The 12,813-nt window shown below is 45.0% G+C and overlaps 1 long non-coding RNA gene across 1 annotated transcript; it reads left to right on the top strand.

The window, feature by feature from the left end:
- Positions 1–9,544: 9,544 nt before the first annotated feature.
- On the top strand, positions 9,545–11,632 carry LOC123100517 (uncharacterized). The gene is made up of 2 exons (XR_006448418.1): positions 9,545–9,946; positions 11,408–11,632. It is a non-coding gene; the product is annotated as an uncharacterized lncRNA (long non-coding RNA).
- The last annotated feature ends 1,181 nt before the right edge of the window (positions 11,633–12,813 follow it).

Genomic DNA, 12,813 nt, shown 5'->3' with positions numbered 1-12,813 from the left:
GATAATTCTTTTTGCTATTAAAGTTTCTATCAAAAAAGTTCTTTATGAAAATTCTTTTTGCTGTATTTAGTTTTTTGTTTTCTTTTTTGCTTTATTTATTTTGTTTTCTTTCTACTTACAACAAAAAACTTATTTATTTTATTTTATTTTGTTTCTAATTACTTATTTATTTTACTTTATGATAATTCTTTTTGCTATTAAAGTTTCTATCAAAAAAAGTTCTTTATAAAAATTCTTTTTTGCTTTTAATGATTTTGACAGAAAATACTTCGATAATTTTAGTTCATCAATTTTATATGATTTTAGTTTCAATAATACTAGAGGTTTCTTATAATGTTTTGAACAGAAAATACTTTGTTAATTTTAGTTTCATAAATTTTATTAAAGTTTATTTTATTTTGTCGGAACACAAGAAGTCCGGAGTTGTAATAAGTTATTAAAAATAAAAAAGAGGCGCAATGCTCGTTGATTTACTTCAAGCCTTTCGGAATAGTGTAGACTGCACTGCACATAGCTCCATGCAGTCTACCTTATTCCTCAAGGCTTGAAGCTAAGCAACGTGAGCATTGCGCCTCTTCTTCATCGTCTCTGCACTCAGGGCTTATAAACCGCTCCTAGTGCCTCTCAGCTAGCGAGGTGGGACTAAAAAACTGCTTAGTAAGAAACTCTAGTACCGGTTCGTGCCACAAACCGGTACTAAAGGTGCTCGTGGGGCCACAGCCTCATTAGTACCGGTTCGTGGCACCAACCGCGACCAAAGGGTGGAATTGGTCCCGGTTCGTGCCACCAACCGGGACCAATGGCCTTGCACAGCGGCGTGGTGGTGGGAGTTTAGTCCCACCTCGCTAGCTGAGAGAGAGACGCACATGTTTATAAGGTGCGGTGCGCCTGAGCTGTCGAGCTCCTCTTTAAAGCAGGCTTACGGGCCTAACCTCTCTGTACATGCCTGTGGGCCTACTGGGCCTTCTGCGGGCCTGAATCCTGGCCCATGGATGGGTTTCTAATCGTATTCAGGCCGTGGTGGCCCAGTAGGTGGCATAATTTTTAATTTTTGGCATGTTATTTTTCATGCATTTACTAATTATTTTGAGCTATAAGACCCTAAAATTGAAAAGCATTTCAAATGAACTCCGAAAAGGTTGAAAGTTGGCATGGTATCATCATTTCATCCACATAGCATGTGCAAGAAAGTTGAGAGGGTTACGGCAAAAAACTAGATGCACTTAGTGTACAAAACGGACAATGGTATCATACTCGTCTGTTACAAAGTTGGCATAGTATCATCATAATAGTTGCGGGAGAAATTCTTCACTTTTTCTTCGCTTGTGTCATTTGCTTATTGCGTCGTAACCATGGATAATCTTCATCGTTTATCAGGATGCTTGGGTCAGCCTTGACTTTGAAGGGAGGAATTTCATGAAACTTTTCATAATCTTCAGACATGTCTGTCTTGCCCTCCACTCCCACAATGTCCCTTTTTCCTGAAAGAACTATGTGGCGCTTTGGCTCATCGTATGATGTATTCGCTTCCTTATCTTTTATTTTCTCGGTCTGGTAGACATGTCATTCACATAAATAACCTGTGCCACATCATTGGCTAGGACGAACGGTTCGTTAGTGTACCCAAGATTGTTCAGATCCACTGTTGTCATTCCGTACTGTGGGTCTACCTGTACCCCGCCTCCTGACAGATTGACCCATTTGCACTTAAACAAAGGGACCTTAAAATCATGTCCGTAGTCAAGTTCCCATATGTCCATTATGTAACCATAATATGTGTCCTTTCCCCTCTCGGTTGCTGCATCAAAGTAGACACCGCTGTTTTGGTTGGTGCTCTTTTGATCTTGGGCGATCGTGTAAAATGTATTCCCATTTATCTCGTATCCTTTGTAAGTCAATACAGTCGAAGATGGCCCCCTGGACAACGAGTACAACTCATCACAAACAGTGGTGTCACCTCTGAGACGTGTTTCCAACCAACTGCTGAAAGTCCTGATGTGTTCACATGTAATCCAGTCGTCACACTGCTCCGGGTGTTTGGAGCGCAGACTGTTCTTGTGTTCATCGACATACGGGGTCACCAAGGTAGAGTTCTGTAGAACTGTGTAGTGTGCTTGAGACCAAGAATATCCGTCCCTGCATATTATTGAGTCCCCTCCAAGCGTGCCTTTTCCAGTCAGTCTCCCCTCATACCGCGATTTAGGGAGACCTATCTTCTTAAGGCCAGGAATGAAGTCAACACAAAACCCAATGACATCCTCTGTTTGATGGCCCATGGAGATGCTTCCTTCTGGCCTAGCGCGGTTATGGACATATTTCTTTAGGACTCCCATGAACCTCTCAAAGGGGAACATATTGTGTAGAAATACGGGCCCCAGAATGACAATCTCGTCGACTAGATGAACTAGGACGTGCGTCATGATATTGAAGAAGGATGGTGGGAACACTAGCTCGAAACTGACAAGACATTGCGCCACATCACTCCTTAGCCTTGGTATGGTTTCTGGATCGATCACCTTCTGAGAGATTGCATTGAGGAATGCACATAGCTTCACAATGGCTAATCGGACGTTTTTTGGTAGAAGCCCCCTCAATGCAACCGGAAGCAGTTGCATCATAATCACGTGGCAGTCATGAGACTTTAGGTTCTGGAACTTTTTCTCTGGCATATTTATTATTCCCTTTATATTCGACGAGAAGCCAGTCGGGACCTTCATACTGAGCAGGCATTCAAAGAAGATTTCTTTCTCTTCTTTCGTAAGAGTGTAGCTGGCAGGACCTTCATACTGCTTCGGAGGCATGCCGTCTTTTTCGTGCAAATGTTGCAGGTCCTCCCGTGCCTCAGGTGTATCTTTTGTCTTCCCATACACGCCCAAGAAGCCTAGCAGGTTCACGCAAAGGTTCTTCATCACGTGCATCACGTCGATTGAAGAGCGGACCTCTAGCTCTTTCCAGTAGGGTAGGTCCCAAAATATAGATTTCTTCTTCCACATGGGTGCGTGTCCCTCAGCGTCATTCGGAACAGCTAGTCCGCCGGGACCCTTTCCAAAGATTACGTGTAAATCATTGACCACAGCAAATACGTGATCACTGGTACGCATGGCGGGCTTCTTCCGGTGATCTGCCTTGCCTTTGAAATGCTTGCCTTTCTTTCGACATTGATGGTTGGTCGGAAGAAATCGACGATGGCCCAGGTACACATTCTTCCTGCATTTGTCCAGGTATATACTTTCAGTGTCATCTAAACAGTGCGTGCATGCATGGTATCCCTTGTTTGTCTGTCCTGAAAGGTTACTGAGAGTGGGCCAATCGTTGATGGTTACAAACAGCAACGCGTGCAGGTTAAATTCCTCCTGTTTGTGCTCATCCCACGTACGTACACCATTTCCATTCCACAGCTGTAAAAGTTCTTCAACTAATGGCCTTAGGTACACATCAATGTCGTTGCCGGGTTGCTTAGGGCCTTGGATGAGAACTGGCATCATAATGAACTTCCGCTTCATGCACATCCAAGGAGGAAGGTTATACATACATAGAGTCACGGGCCAGGTGCTGTGATTGCTGCTCTGCTCCCCGAAAGGATTAATGCCATCCGCGCTTAAACCAAACCATACGTTCCTTGGGTCAGCTGCAAACTCAGCCCAGTACTTTCTCTCGATTTTTCTCCACTGCGACCCATCAGCGGGTGCTCTCAACTTCCCGTCTTTCTTACGGTCCTCACTGTGCCATCGCATCAACTTGGCATGCTCTTCGTTTCTGAACAGACGTTTCAACCGTGGTATTATAGGAGCATACCGCATCACCTTCGCAGGAACCCTCTTCCTGGGGGGCTGGCCGTCAACTTCACCAGGGTCATCTCGTCTGATCTTATACCGCAATGCACCGCATACCGGGCATGCGTTCAGATCCTTGTACGCACCGCGGTAGAGGATGCAGTCATTAGGGCATGCATGTATCTTCTGCACCTCCAATCCTAGAGGGCATACGACCTTCTTTGCTGCGTATGTACTATCGGGCAATTCGTTATCCTTTGGAAGCTTCTTCTTCAATATTTTCAATAGCTTCTCAAATCCTTTGCCAGGCACAGCATTCTCTGCCTTCCACTGCATCAATTCCAGTACGGTACCGAGCTTTGTGTTGCCATCTTCGCAATTGGGGTACAACCCTTTTTTGTGATCCTCTAACATGTGATCGAACTTCAGCTTCTCCTTTTGACTTTCGCATTGCGTCCTTGCATCGACAATGACCCGACGGAGATCATCATCATCGGGCACTGGTTCCTCTTGATCTTCAGCAGCTTCCCCCCTTGCAGCATTATTGGGCACATCGTCTGGTTCCTCTTAATCTTCAGCAGCTTCCCCCATTGCAGCATCACCGTATTCAGGGGGCACATAGTTGTCATCGTCCTCTTCTTCTTCGCCGTCTTCCATCATAACCCCTATTTCTCCGTGCCTTGTCCAAACATTATAGTGTGGCATGAAACCCTTGTAAAGCAGGTGGGTGTGAAGGATTTTCCGGTCAGAGTAAGACTTCATATTCCCACATATAGGGCATGGACAACACATAAAACCATTCTGCTTGTTTGCCTCAGCCACTTCGAGAAAATCATGCACGCCCTTAATGTACTCGGAGGTGTGTCTGTCACCGTACATCCATTGCTGGTTCATCTGCATGCATTATATATAATTAAGTGTGTCAAAAACCATTACAGAACATCATGAATAGATAATTAAGTGACCAAATTAATAGAAGTTCATCATCACATTAAAACCAAAGTACATACATAGTTCTCATCTAACAACATATATATAGCTCTCCAGAGCATCTAATTAATTAAACCATACATTGAAACTATGTAAAACATTTCAATGCGAAAACAAATGTGATCATAATCGCAACCAAGGTAACAATTGATCCAACGGCATAATGATACCAAGCCTCGTTATGAATGGCATATTTTCTAATCTTTCTAATCTTCAAGCGCATTGCATCCATCTTGATCTTGTGATCATCGACGACATCCGCAACATGCAACTCCAATATCATCTTCTCCTCCTCAATTTTTTTTATTTTTTCCTTCAAGTAATTGTTTTCTTCTTCAACTAAATTTAACCTCTCGACAATAGGGTCGGTTAGAATTTCCGGTTCAACCACCTCCTAGATAAATAAAATCTATGTCACGTTGGTCGGTATATTTGTCATAAACAATAAATGAACCAAATAGTTATAAAATGATAATATATACCACATCCGAATCATAGACAGGACGAGGGCCGACGGCGGCGGATACCAAAACCATCGCACTATGTAATAAGAAGGAATAATAAAAGTAACAAAATTAGACAAGTAACTATCTAAAGTAAGAATTTTTTCCTTTCAGAAAGAAGATAAGAACAAGATGCTCACCACGGTGGTGCTGGCGACGAGATCGGCGCGGGCGATCGACGGCGGTGAAGACGGGGACGGGACGTGACGGACCGCTAAACCTAGACAAATCTCGGGGAAAATGGAGCTCGAAGGTCGAGTTTCGAGAGGAGAAAGATTAACTAGTGTGGCTCAGACATTTCATCGAACACCTCATGTGCATAGGAGGTGAGCTAGAGCACCCAAATGCCCTCCCCTCGCCGGCCAGAAAAAACAGAGCACTGTGGAGTGCTCTGCTGTGGCGATGGGGTATATATAGGGAACTATTTGGTCCCGGTTCGTGGCACCAACCGGGAGTCCGGGACCAATGCCCCCTTTAGTCCGGTTTGGTGGCACCAACCGGGACCAAAGGCCTTGTGCTGCCCCGCGTCAAAAGTTTAGTCCCACCTCGCTAGTTGAGAGGGCTCAAGAGTGGTTTATAAGCGCTGCTGCGCCCACCCTCTCGAGCTCCTCTCAACTGCAGGCTTTCGGGCCTAACCGTTCTCTTTGCCTGTGGGGCCTACTGGGCCTTCTGCGGGCCTGAATCCTGGCCCACGGATGGGTTTCAAGTCGTATTCAGGCCGTGGTGGCCCAGTAGGTGGCATAATTTTTTTCTCTGTTTTTTGTTTTCTCTTTTGCTTTATTTGTTTTGTTTTGTTTCTACTTACAACCAAAAACTTATTTATTTTATTTCTAATTACTTATGTATTTTACTTTAATTATTTTATTTTTATTTATTTTAGTGCTGCTATTTTTATTTATTTTATTAAGGTTTATTTATTTTAGTTACTATAGTTTATTTTATTAAGGTTTATTTATTTTTATTTATTTTAGTAAGGTTTATTTATTTTATTTACTATTAAAAAATGAACATAGATGCGCCTATAGAGAAAATTCAAGCTAAATTCATAATAAATTTCTATGAAATTTAGTGTGAATTTAGGTCAAATTCCCTGTATAAGGGCATCTATTTTCACTTTGAGAGGAGCTCAACAAGGCTGAGAGGGACGGGCTTATAAACAGGTGTGAGCGCCCTTCGGTTGGCGAGGTGGGACTAAACTCTGACCGCTACGAGGACCAACCCTTTAGTCCCGGTTTGTGGTATGAACCGGGACTAAAGGGTGAGCCTCTGGTCCCGGTTCAAGCCACCAACCGGGACCAATGGTGGTGGGCCAGGAGCGAGGCCCATTGGTCCCGGTTTGTCCCACCAACCGGGACCAACGGGGTCGGACGAACCGGGACCAATGCCCCCACGAGGCCCGGCAGGCCCCTGGCCGCACGAACCGGGACCAATGCTCACATTAGTCCCGGTTCGTGACTGAACCGGGACTAATGTGAATATTGCCATGTGACCAAAACCCTGTTTTCTACTAGTGATAAATCGATGATGCACATCATTATCGCAATGGATCAAAATAACGAGGCAAAAAATTGGATCATTGCCGGTGCAAAATGTTTGATGTGTTGTACGCTAGGAGAGTAGACACCTTTTGCATCATTTGATATTTTTGTGGAGTATCTTTTTGTACCTTGGATAAGTTGTTACCGTACTAAAATCCCTCTGGCTTGATTATATCGTTGCCTTGATCGCCAGTGGGTTCTCTCTAGAAGAAGCAAGTGAGGTGTGCACTTTTACGGACCGCATGCACGTGAACAGAAGTACGTACACTCAGTTGCTAACCAGTTGACTTTTATGGACTGCATACCAGTACACCATCTTTATCTTGTCTGCCTCCTCCATAAGGGCGGTATTTTCTGCAGCAGTACGTGCGTTGACCTTTGACATTTGACCTGTCGATCGGTCTAGCTGGTTATAACTGAACATCATAGAACCAGGGAGTGGTGAGTCTACTACTGCCAATGCTAGCAGTACGTGCACGCTACTCAAAGCGGCAAGAGGAAGAAGCACCAGCGACCCTTACCGTGTCTTGTGTTCCCGATCCACCCAGTTGCTCCGGCGTGGAACGCATGGGCGGCCGGGCGGACGGACAGTCGCGCTCCCCTACGAATTTGTCCTGCTGCTGCCTGCCCTACAGGCGACACGGTGGATTGATTTGTATGCGCATGTTTTCCATGAGGCCAGCGCGGCTGGGACATGCGGCCGAGTAATATTTGACCCGTATCCCGTGGATCTGGAGCCATACATGTGATGTGATCTAACCCTGTGTGTCTGTTGCTAAGACAGCTTATGAATGGGGCCATCAATATCATGCACGCACCAGACCATCGCGCCCCACGCCAAACGGGCTTTCTGGATGTAAAAGCAATGTTGGTTCATTAACATTGCTGTCCAGTGAGATGAATTATATGGGATTTGTTGGTTTCATGGCGCTAATGAGAGAGCACCAGTACTAGTACCACTAGCCCACTACACACTAGACCGACGCTCTCCGATGGAGGTACAACCGCAAGTTGTCCCGTTGTCGTCGAGCAAGCCAAAACCCTACACTCGCTATGTGCTGGTGGAGTAGTGATTACCTGACCCCTGAAGCTCATTCTTATTTCACAGACGGCGCTTGGAGCTTTACAGTGCTTGATGCGTCTTTGTCCACCTATACGTCTAGCAAGCACGCACGGCTGTCTGCGTGCAGGATACATACGTTTCATGATTGACGGACCGCTGTTCGAGCGCTACGTTTATGCTCGTAAACGCCACGAGCCGGCACGGCGGAATGAATGGCGCGATAGACAGGTGCAGCCCATTGTTCCGCTTTCCGAGGACAGCCGAGACAACAACATGGCTGCTAGCACTGCTGAGAAATAGCAATGGAAGCGACCTGCCTGCGTGTGGGCAATCTGCTCGTGTCATGCCTGCTGCTACAGCCTACAGCGCACGGTCACACACAGGGAGGAATCTTCCCTTCTCCCTTGGCCTCGTCTCGTGGCCGCAGAGTGTACAGTCACCGTCACCATCGACGTCGGAGCACGTAGACGTAGCTAGCAGCGTTCCAGGCTGGACATGATGCCGAGATCGAAATCCTCCGTCCCGCGTGCCGCCTCGCTTGCCGGCCGGCCGGCACCAACACTCCGTTCCGGCCAGCTTGCATTGGAATGCAAATCCGGACAGTGACAATACGACTTGCATGCACCCCCAGCCCCAGGGGAATCGATCGGTATTGGTAGTTTGGTACCAACAGCTGCTGGAGCGACGAGGTCCAGCCGTGGCCGCGTCCGGGTGCGTGCTCCGGCCGTGGTCCTGGCTCCTGAGCGCTCAGTGCCCGGCTGCTGTCGCCAGGCGAGCGGGCACCAGAACGTGACGCACCGGACGACCCTGCGTCTTCCTGCACAGTGCAGTGTAGTTACTATCGTACGTATGTTATGCATAAATGTATTCTGGCACCCACTGGCCGATTTTGCCGGTGACGAGGCAAAACACGGAAGCGCCACGTACGTACACGACGAACCGACTGGAGTTGGCGGATGGGGCGGGGTACGTGCGCACCAACTGACAACATCTACGTTCAGGTTCCTTGTATACTAACCATTCGGCAAATTTAGACCTCTTCATGTGGACGTGTTACTTTGTCTCCAGGATGTACGTCTTGATGCATGCATGCATGCATCGACAAACTAATCATCGAGGTTTTGTACGTACGTGCCTTCTCAGACATGCACGCATGCATGCAAGTCAATGAAAATAACACGCCCACATGAAGAGGTTTTGTACGTGCCTTCTCCAACCCACACGCCTGGACGTACGGTACATTTGCCGGCGCGGATATATGCACCCACTCGCCTCCCAAGCACACCTGCCCGGATCGATCAATCCACCACGGCACGCTGAAAACGACACGATTCGTACCGTGTCCGCGCGTCACACCCGCGTCCGGCAACGCTCACATCGCCCCGGTCGTACGGGCAATCAGTTTGAAGATCGTTGTATATTTGCTGTCAGCGATCGAGCAAGTGGGCGTGGCGGCAGTAGAAAAACGCCATCGATCAACGTGCGCATGCAGCTGCGTGCTTATCGCCCCGGCCGCGCAACTACTATAGAATCTGAGCCTATGATGCAAAAATAGAAAAGCTGGATCTGTACCATAGGATGGTAGATTGATGGCCCAGATTTGGGTGGGATGCTCTACACGCACAGGTTGCAAATAAGTCCCTCTCTGCAAGCTAATTTGGTCCCGGTGCCCTCCCCGTCAAACTCAAATCCAGTACGCAGCTGCAGCGCACGAACTAAATCTCCCCCCGACGGGCGGCGGCCCCGGCCTAGATCCTTCCTCCAAGCTGGGCGAGTTTACCTGGTGGAGGTGCTGTTCCATCTCTCCGATGGCTCATCGACGTTGTGTCGCCGGTGGCCCAGTTTGAGGCGGTGCAGATCGGAGCTCATCGGCTGCTAAGCTTCGCCCCGTAGTGTGCTCATCGCGGCCTTCCATCTGAAGCTCCGGTTGCGTTGGGTTTCTTTGCCTCCTCCTCTCTCTTAGGCTCCAGATCAGCTCGCGTCTTCTACCCCTCGTTGACGGCAAGCCAATGTGGTTTCCTCAGCCCCTTCCCGACTGGCCGAACCTACATGCCGTGAACACGACGGTTCATTTTCCTGGTAACTAGATCTTAACTTTATTTGCTATAGTACATTTGTGCTATATCCCAATTTTACTATCAAGGAAATTTGTGTTGCATCTCTGTACTTCTATTTTCTTGTACCTTTTCTTGTCAAATCTGCTCATGTGTGAACGATGCATTTTAATAACTTCGATTTGATGATGTATTGCAACTGTTCTAGGTGGTTTGGTACTCTAATTTGGAAGTTTTACTTCACTAAAGTACTCTGGAGAACCACGGTTAGGTATATAATCCAAGTGCCTTGAAGTTAGGACAATTCACTAAAAAGATTAGTATCTGCAGTTTCGTATACAGACTCAATAACTTGAAAGCCTAGAAATAAAGTAAATTGATTCTACTAGGTAAGAAAAATGAAATTGGTTTGTCCGCATAACAAAATCTGGATTCATGTTACTCCAGAATTTTCCAGTAATCGCATGTTCCCCTTTCACAACACATACTCCGTTAGTTTTAGCAAGTACGAACATTGGTTAATCTGTCCAAATCTTCACCAGACCTCCCCCAAGTTATTCAAGTATGCATCAGAAATAACAACATTAACAGCAGTATGATCACAACATAGGTCCTCTCATAAACACATACTGAGATGGTTATTTAACACACATCATCACAAAAAATAGGAGTATTAGAGCTTGATTATGTTCTTATCTTTAAGTTGAAAACTATGAAGCTCTCTTCAAAGACATCTAAATCAGGTAGGTACTTTGCTATATGCATATATAGAAGCTGCACTAGCAGTAACCAACATCACAAAGCAATATTGCGAAGGGAGGTAGCACAAAACATAATTCAAGGCATGATACTAAGAGTCTTTTCATTTCTTGTTAACTATTTAAAAGAACTGAACCAATTTGTATGCTATATTCTCCAAGAGCCTTTGACATCAACATGTGCGCCGAGTCTCACAAATAACTCAACAGGGAATAATTCAAAAAAAAATCTGACCAGATACTAGATTAGTCAAACTTTTGAAGCAAAAGCTTGTAATCTGTCTATTTTGAGTCAGGTTGTATTTTGGTTCTCATATTCGCAGTTGCTAAAAATGGCATAACAACTAAACAAAAGAGCATGCTTGGAAATTAAAATGGAAGGCATGTGAGCTCGAGTTTGTCTCAACTTTTTATTTAAATAGTTGCAATGCTTGAGTCCACCGGTTGTGTGCGAATCTCACTATTTTAAATAGAATGCACTAGAGTTTTTTTTTCTTGTACAAGATAACTAATGTTTACACAATTTGTTTCATTACTGGCAAGTACTTTAGAGTTTCTTTGGGATGAATGTGATTTCTACTTTATTTGCCCTTCATGTGGTATGTGCATCACACAGTAGCTGGTATTGTTGATGCATATTCATTTAATTAGCTCATGAGTAAATAAATAAATAAGTGTGAACATATGATTCTTACACGAACATGTGCTGATTGAATCATATTGTTTAGGTCTGATCTCTCCCAGCACAAGAAGCTTGATGAACGAGAAGCACTAGAATTGGAGGCAAGGCTGCAGCTTTTCTGTTGTGTACCATCAGGCTTGCCAAGTTGATGCATTTTCAGTGACAATGCTTGTTGAGCTATGATTATTTTAGTCATTCATAATTAGTCTTGCCCGTGTTGTACCCAAAAATGACCCTCTCATGCAATGTAACACTTGATATGCATGTGTCTCTTCTGTTCTGTTCTAGGACCATTGCAGTTTGAAATGTATGTTTGTGCTTGAAGTGGATGGATTAATTCTCATGTGTTCAAATATTTCTGATGATGTTCACACTCATTTTAGTGACCACTATGTTCAGATTCTTTCATGATTTGTAATGTAGCACAAGGTACTAATGAAATCAAATACATAGAAGTTCCATGCAGTCCATAGGTGGAGATTTTTATGAAAACCTAAGAGATTAGGGGCATCTGTACAGATCTAAAAAGTGGTCTTGTTAATGAAGGACTGATTGATTGATACATCAGAACTTTAAGGTGGTTACAACAAAATGTGTCTTCTATATGTAACAAGTGTAGGGGGTTTTCCTGAAATTTGCGTTTAGAACCCTTCACCTCAATCTGTACCACTGATGCTGCATCCAACGGCCCTGATTCCTTTTTCTATTTTTGCACCATAGGCTCAGATTCTATAGTAGTTCTCCCCATGTTGATGACAACAGCACTACTATAGAAGGGTCGCATATACGGTGGACTTGGACTTGACCCGACACCAAGTTGACAACAGCACTAGTCTAGTTAAATACCACCAGATGCCGTCGATCTGCTACGCGTACGTTGGTTGCACAGATAGTAGTATAAACACCACTTGCATGCATTGATGGATTCATGTGGGTCAGTGCCTTTATATTGTCTCCATACTATGAAAACTGTTCACTAGATCTCTGATGTACTACACTGTACTGAGTGCGGAGTACTACCTCGGTCTTGGTTTATTAGTCCCCTTTGTATTCCGTGCCAAATTTTGATGTTAAATTTAACTAACGAAAGTTAATGTATGTTATAAAAATAATATAACTAGAAACTATATTTAAATATGAATCTAATGATATAAATTTTGATGACATGCATTAACACTATCAAAAACTGCACTTTTCTGTGAGGCCCGAGTTTCCTCACCGGAATACAATTTTCCTAGCGGGCAAAACGCAAGGAAAACCGATGGTTGAGTTAGTTAGGTGGACAGTGGTATCCCCAACCCACCAGGGTTCAAATCCTGGTGCTCGCATTATTCCTGGATTTATTTCAGGATTTCTGGCGATGCGCTTTTAGCGGGAGGAGACGTTTCCGTCGACGATGAGGCGTCTACGGTGACTTTGTAAATCTCAAGATGATATGCCGGCTCAGTCTCT

Source organism: Triticum aestivum, chromosome 4D, assembly GCF_018294505.1.
Source record: "Triticum aestivum cultivar Chinese Spring chromosome 4D, IWGSC CS RefSeq v2.1, whole genome shotgun sequence".
Taxonomy (NCBI): Eukaryota; Viridiplantae; Streptophyta; class Magnoliopsida; order Poales; family Poaceae; genus Triticum; species Triticum aestivum.
This window is presented reverse-complemented; position numbering and strand designations above follow the sequence as displayed.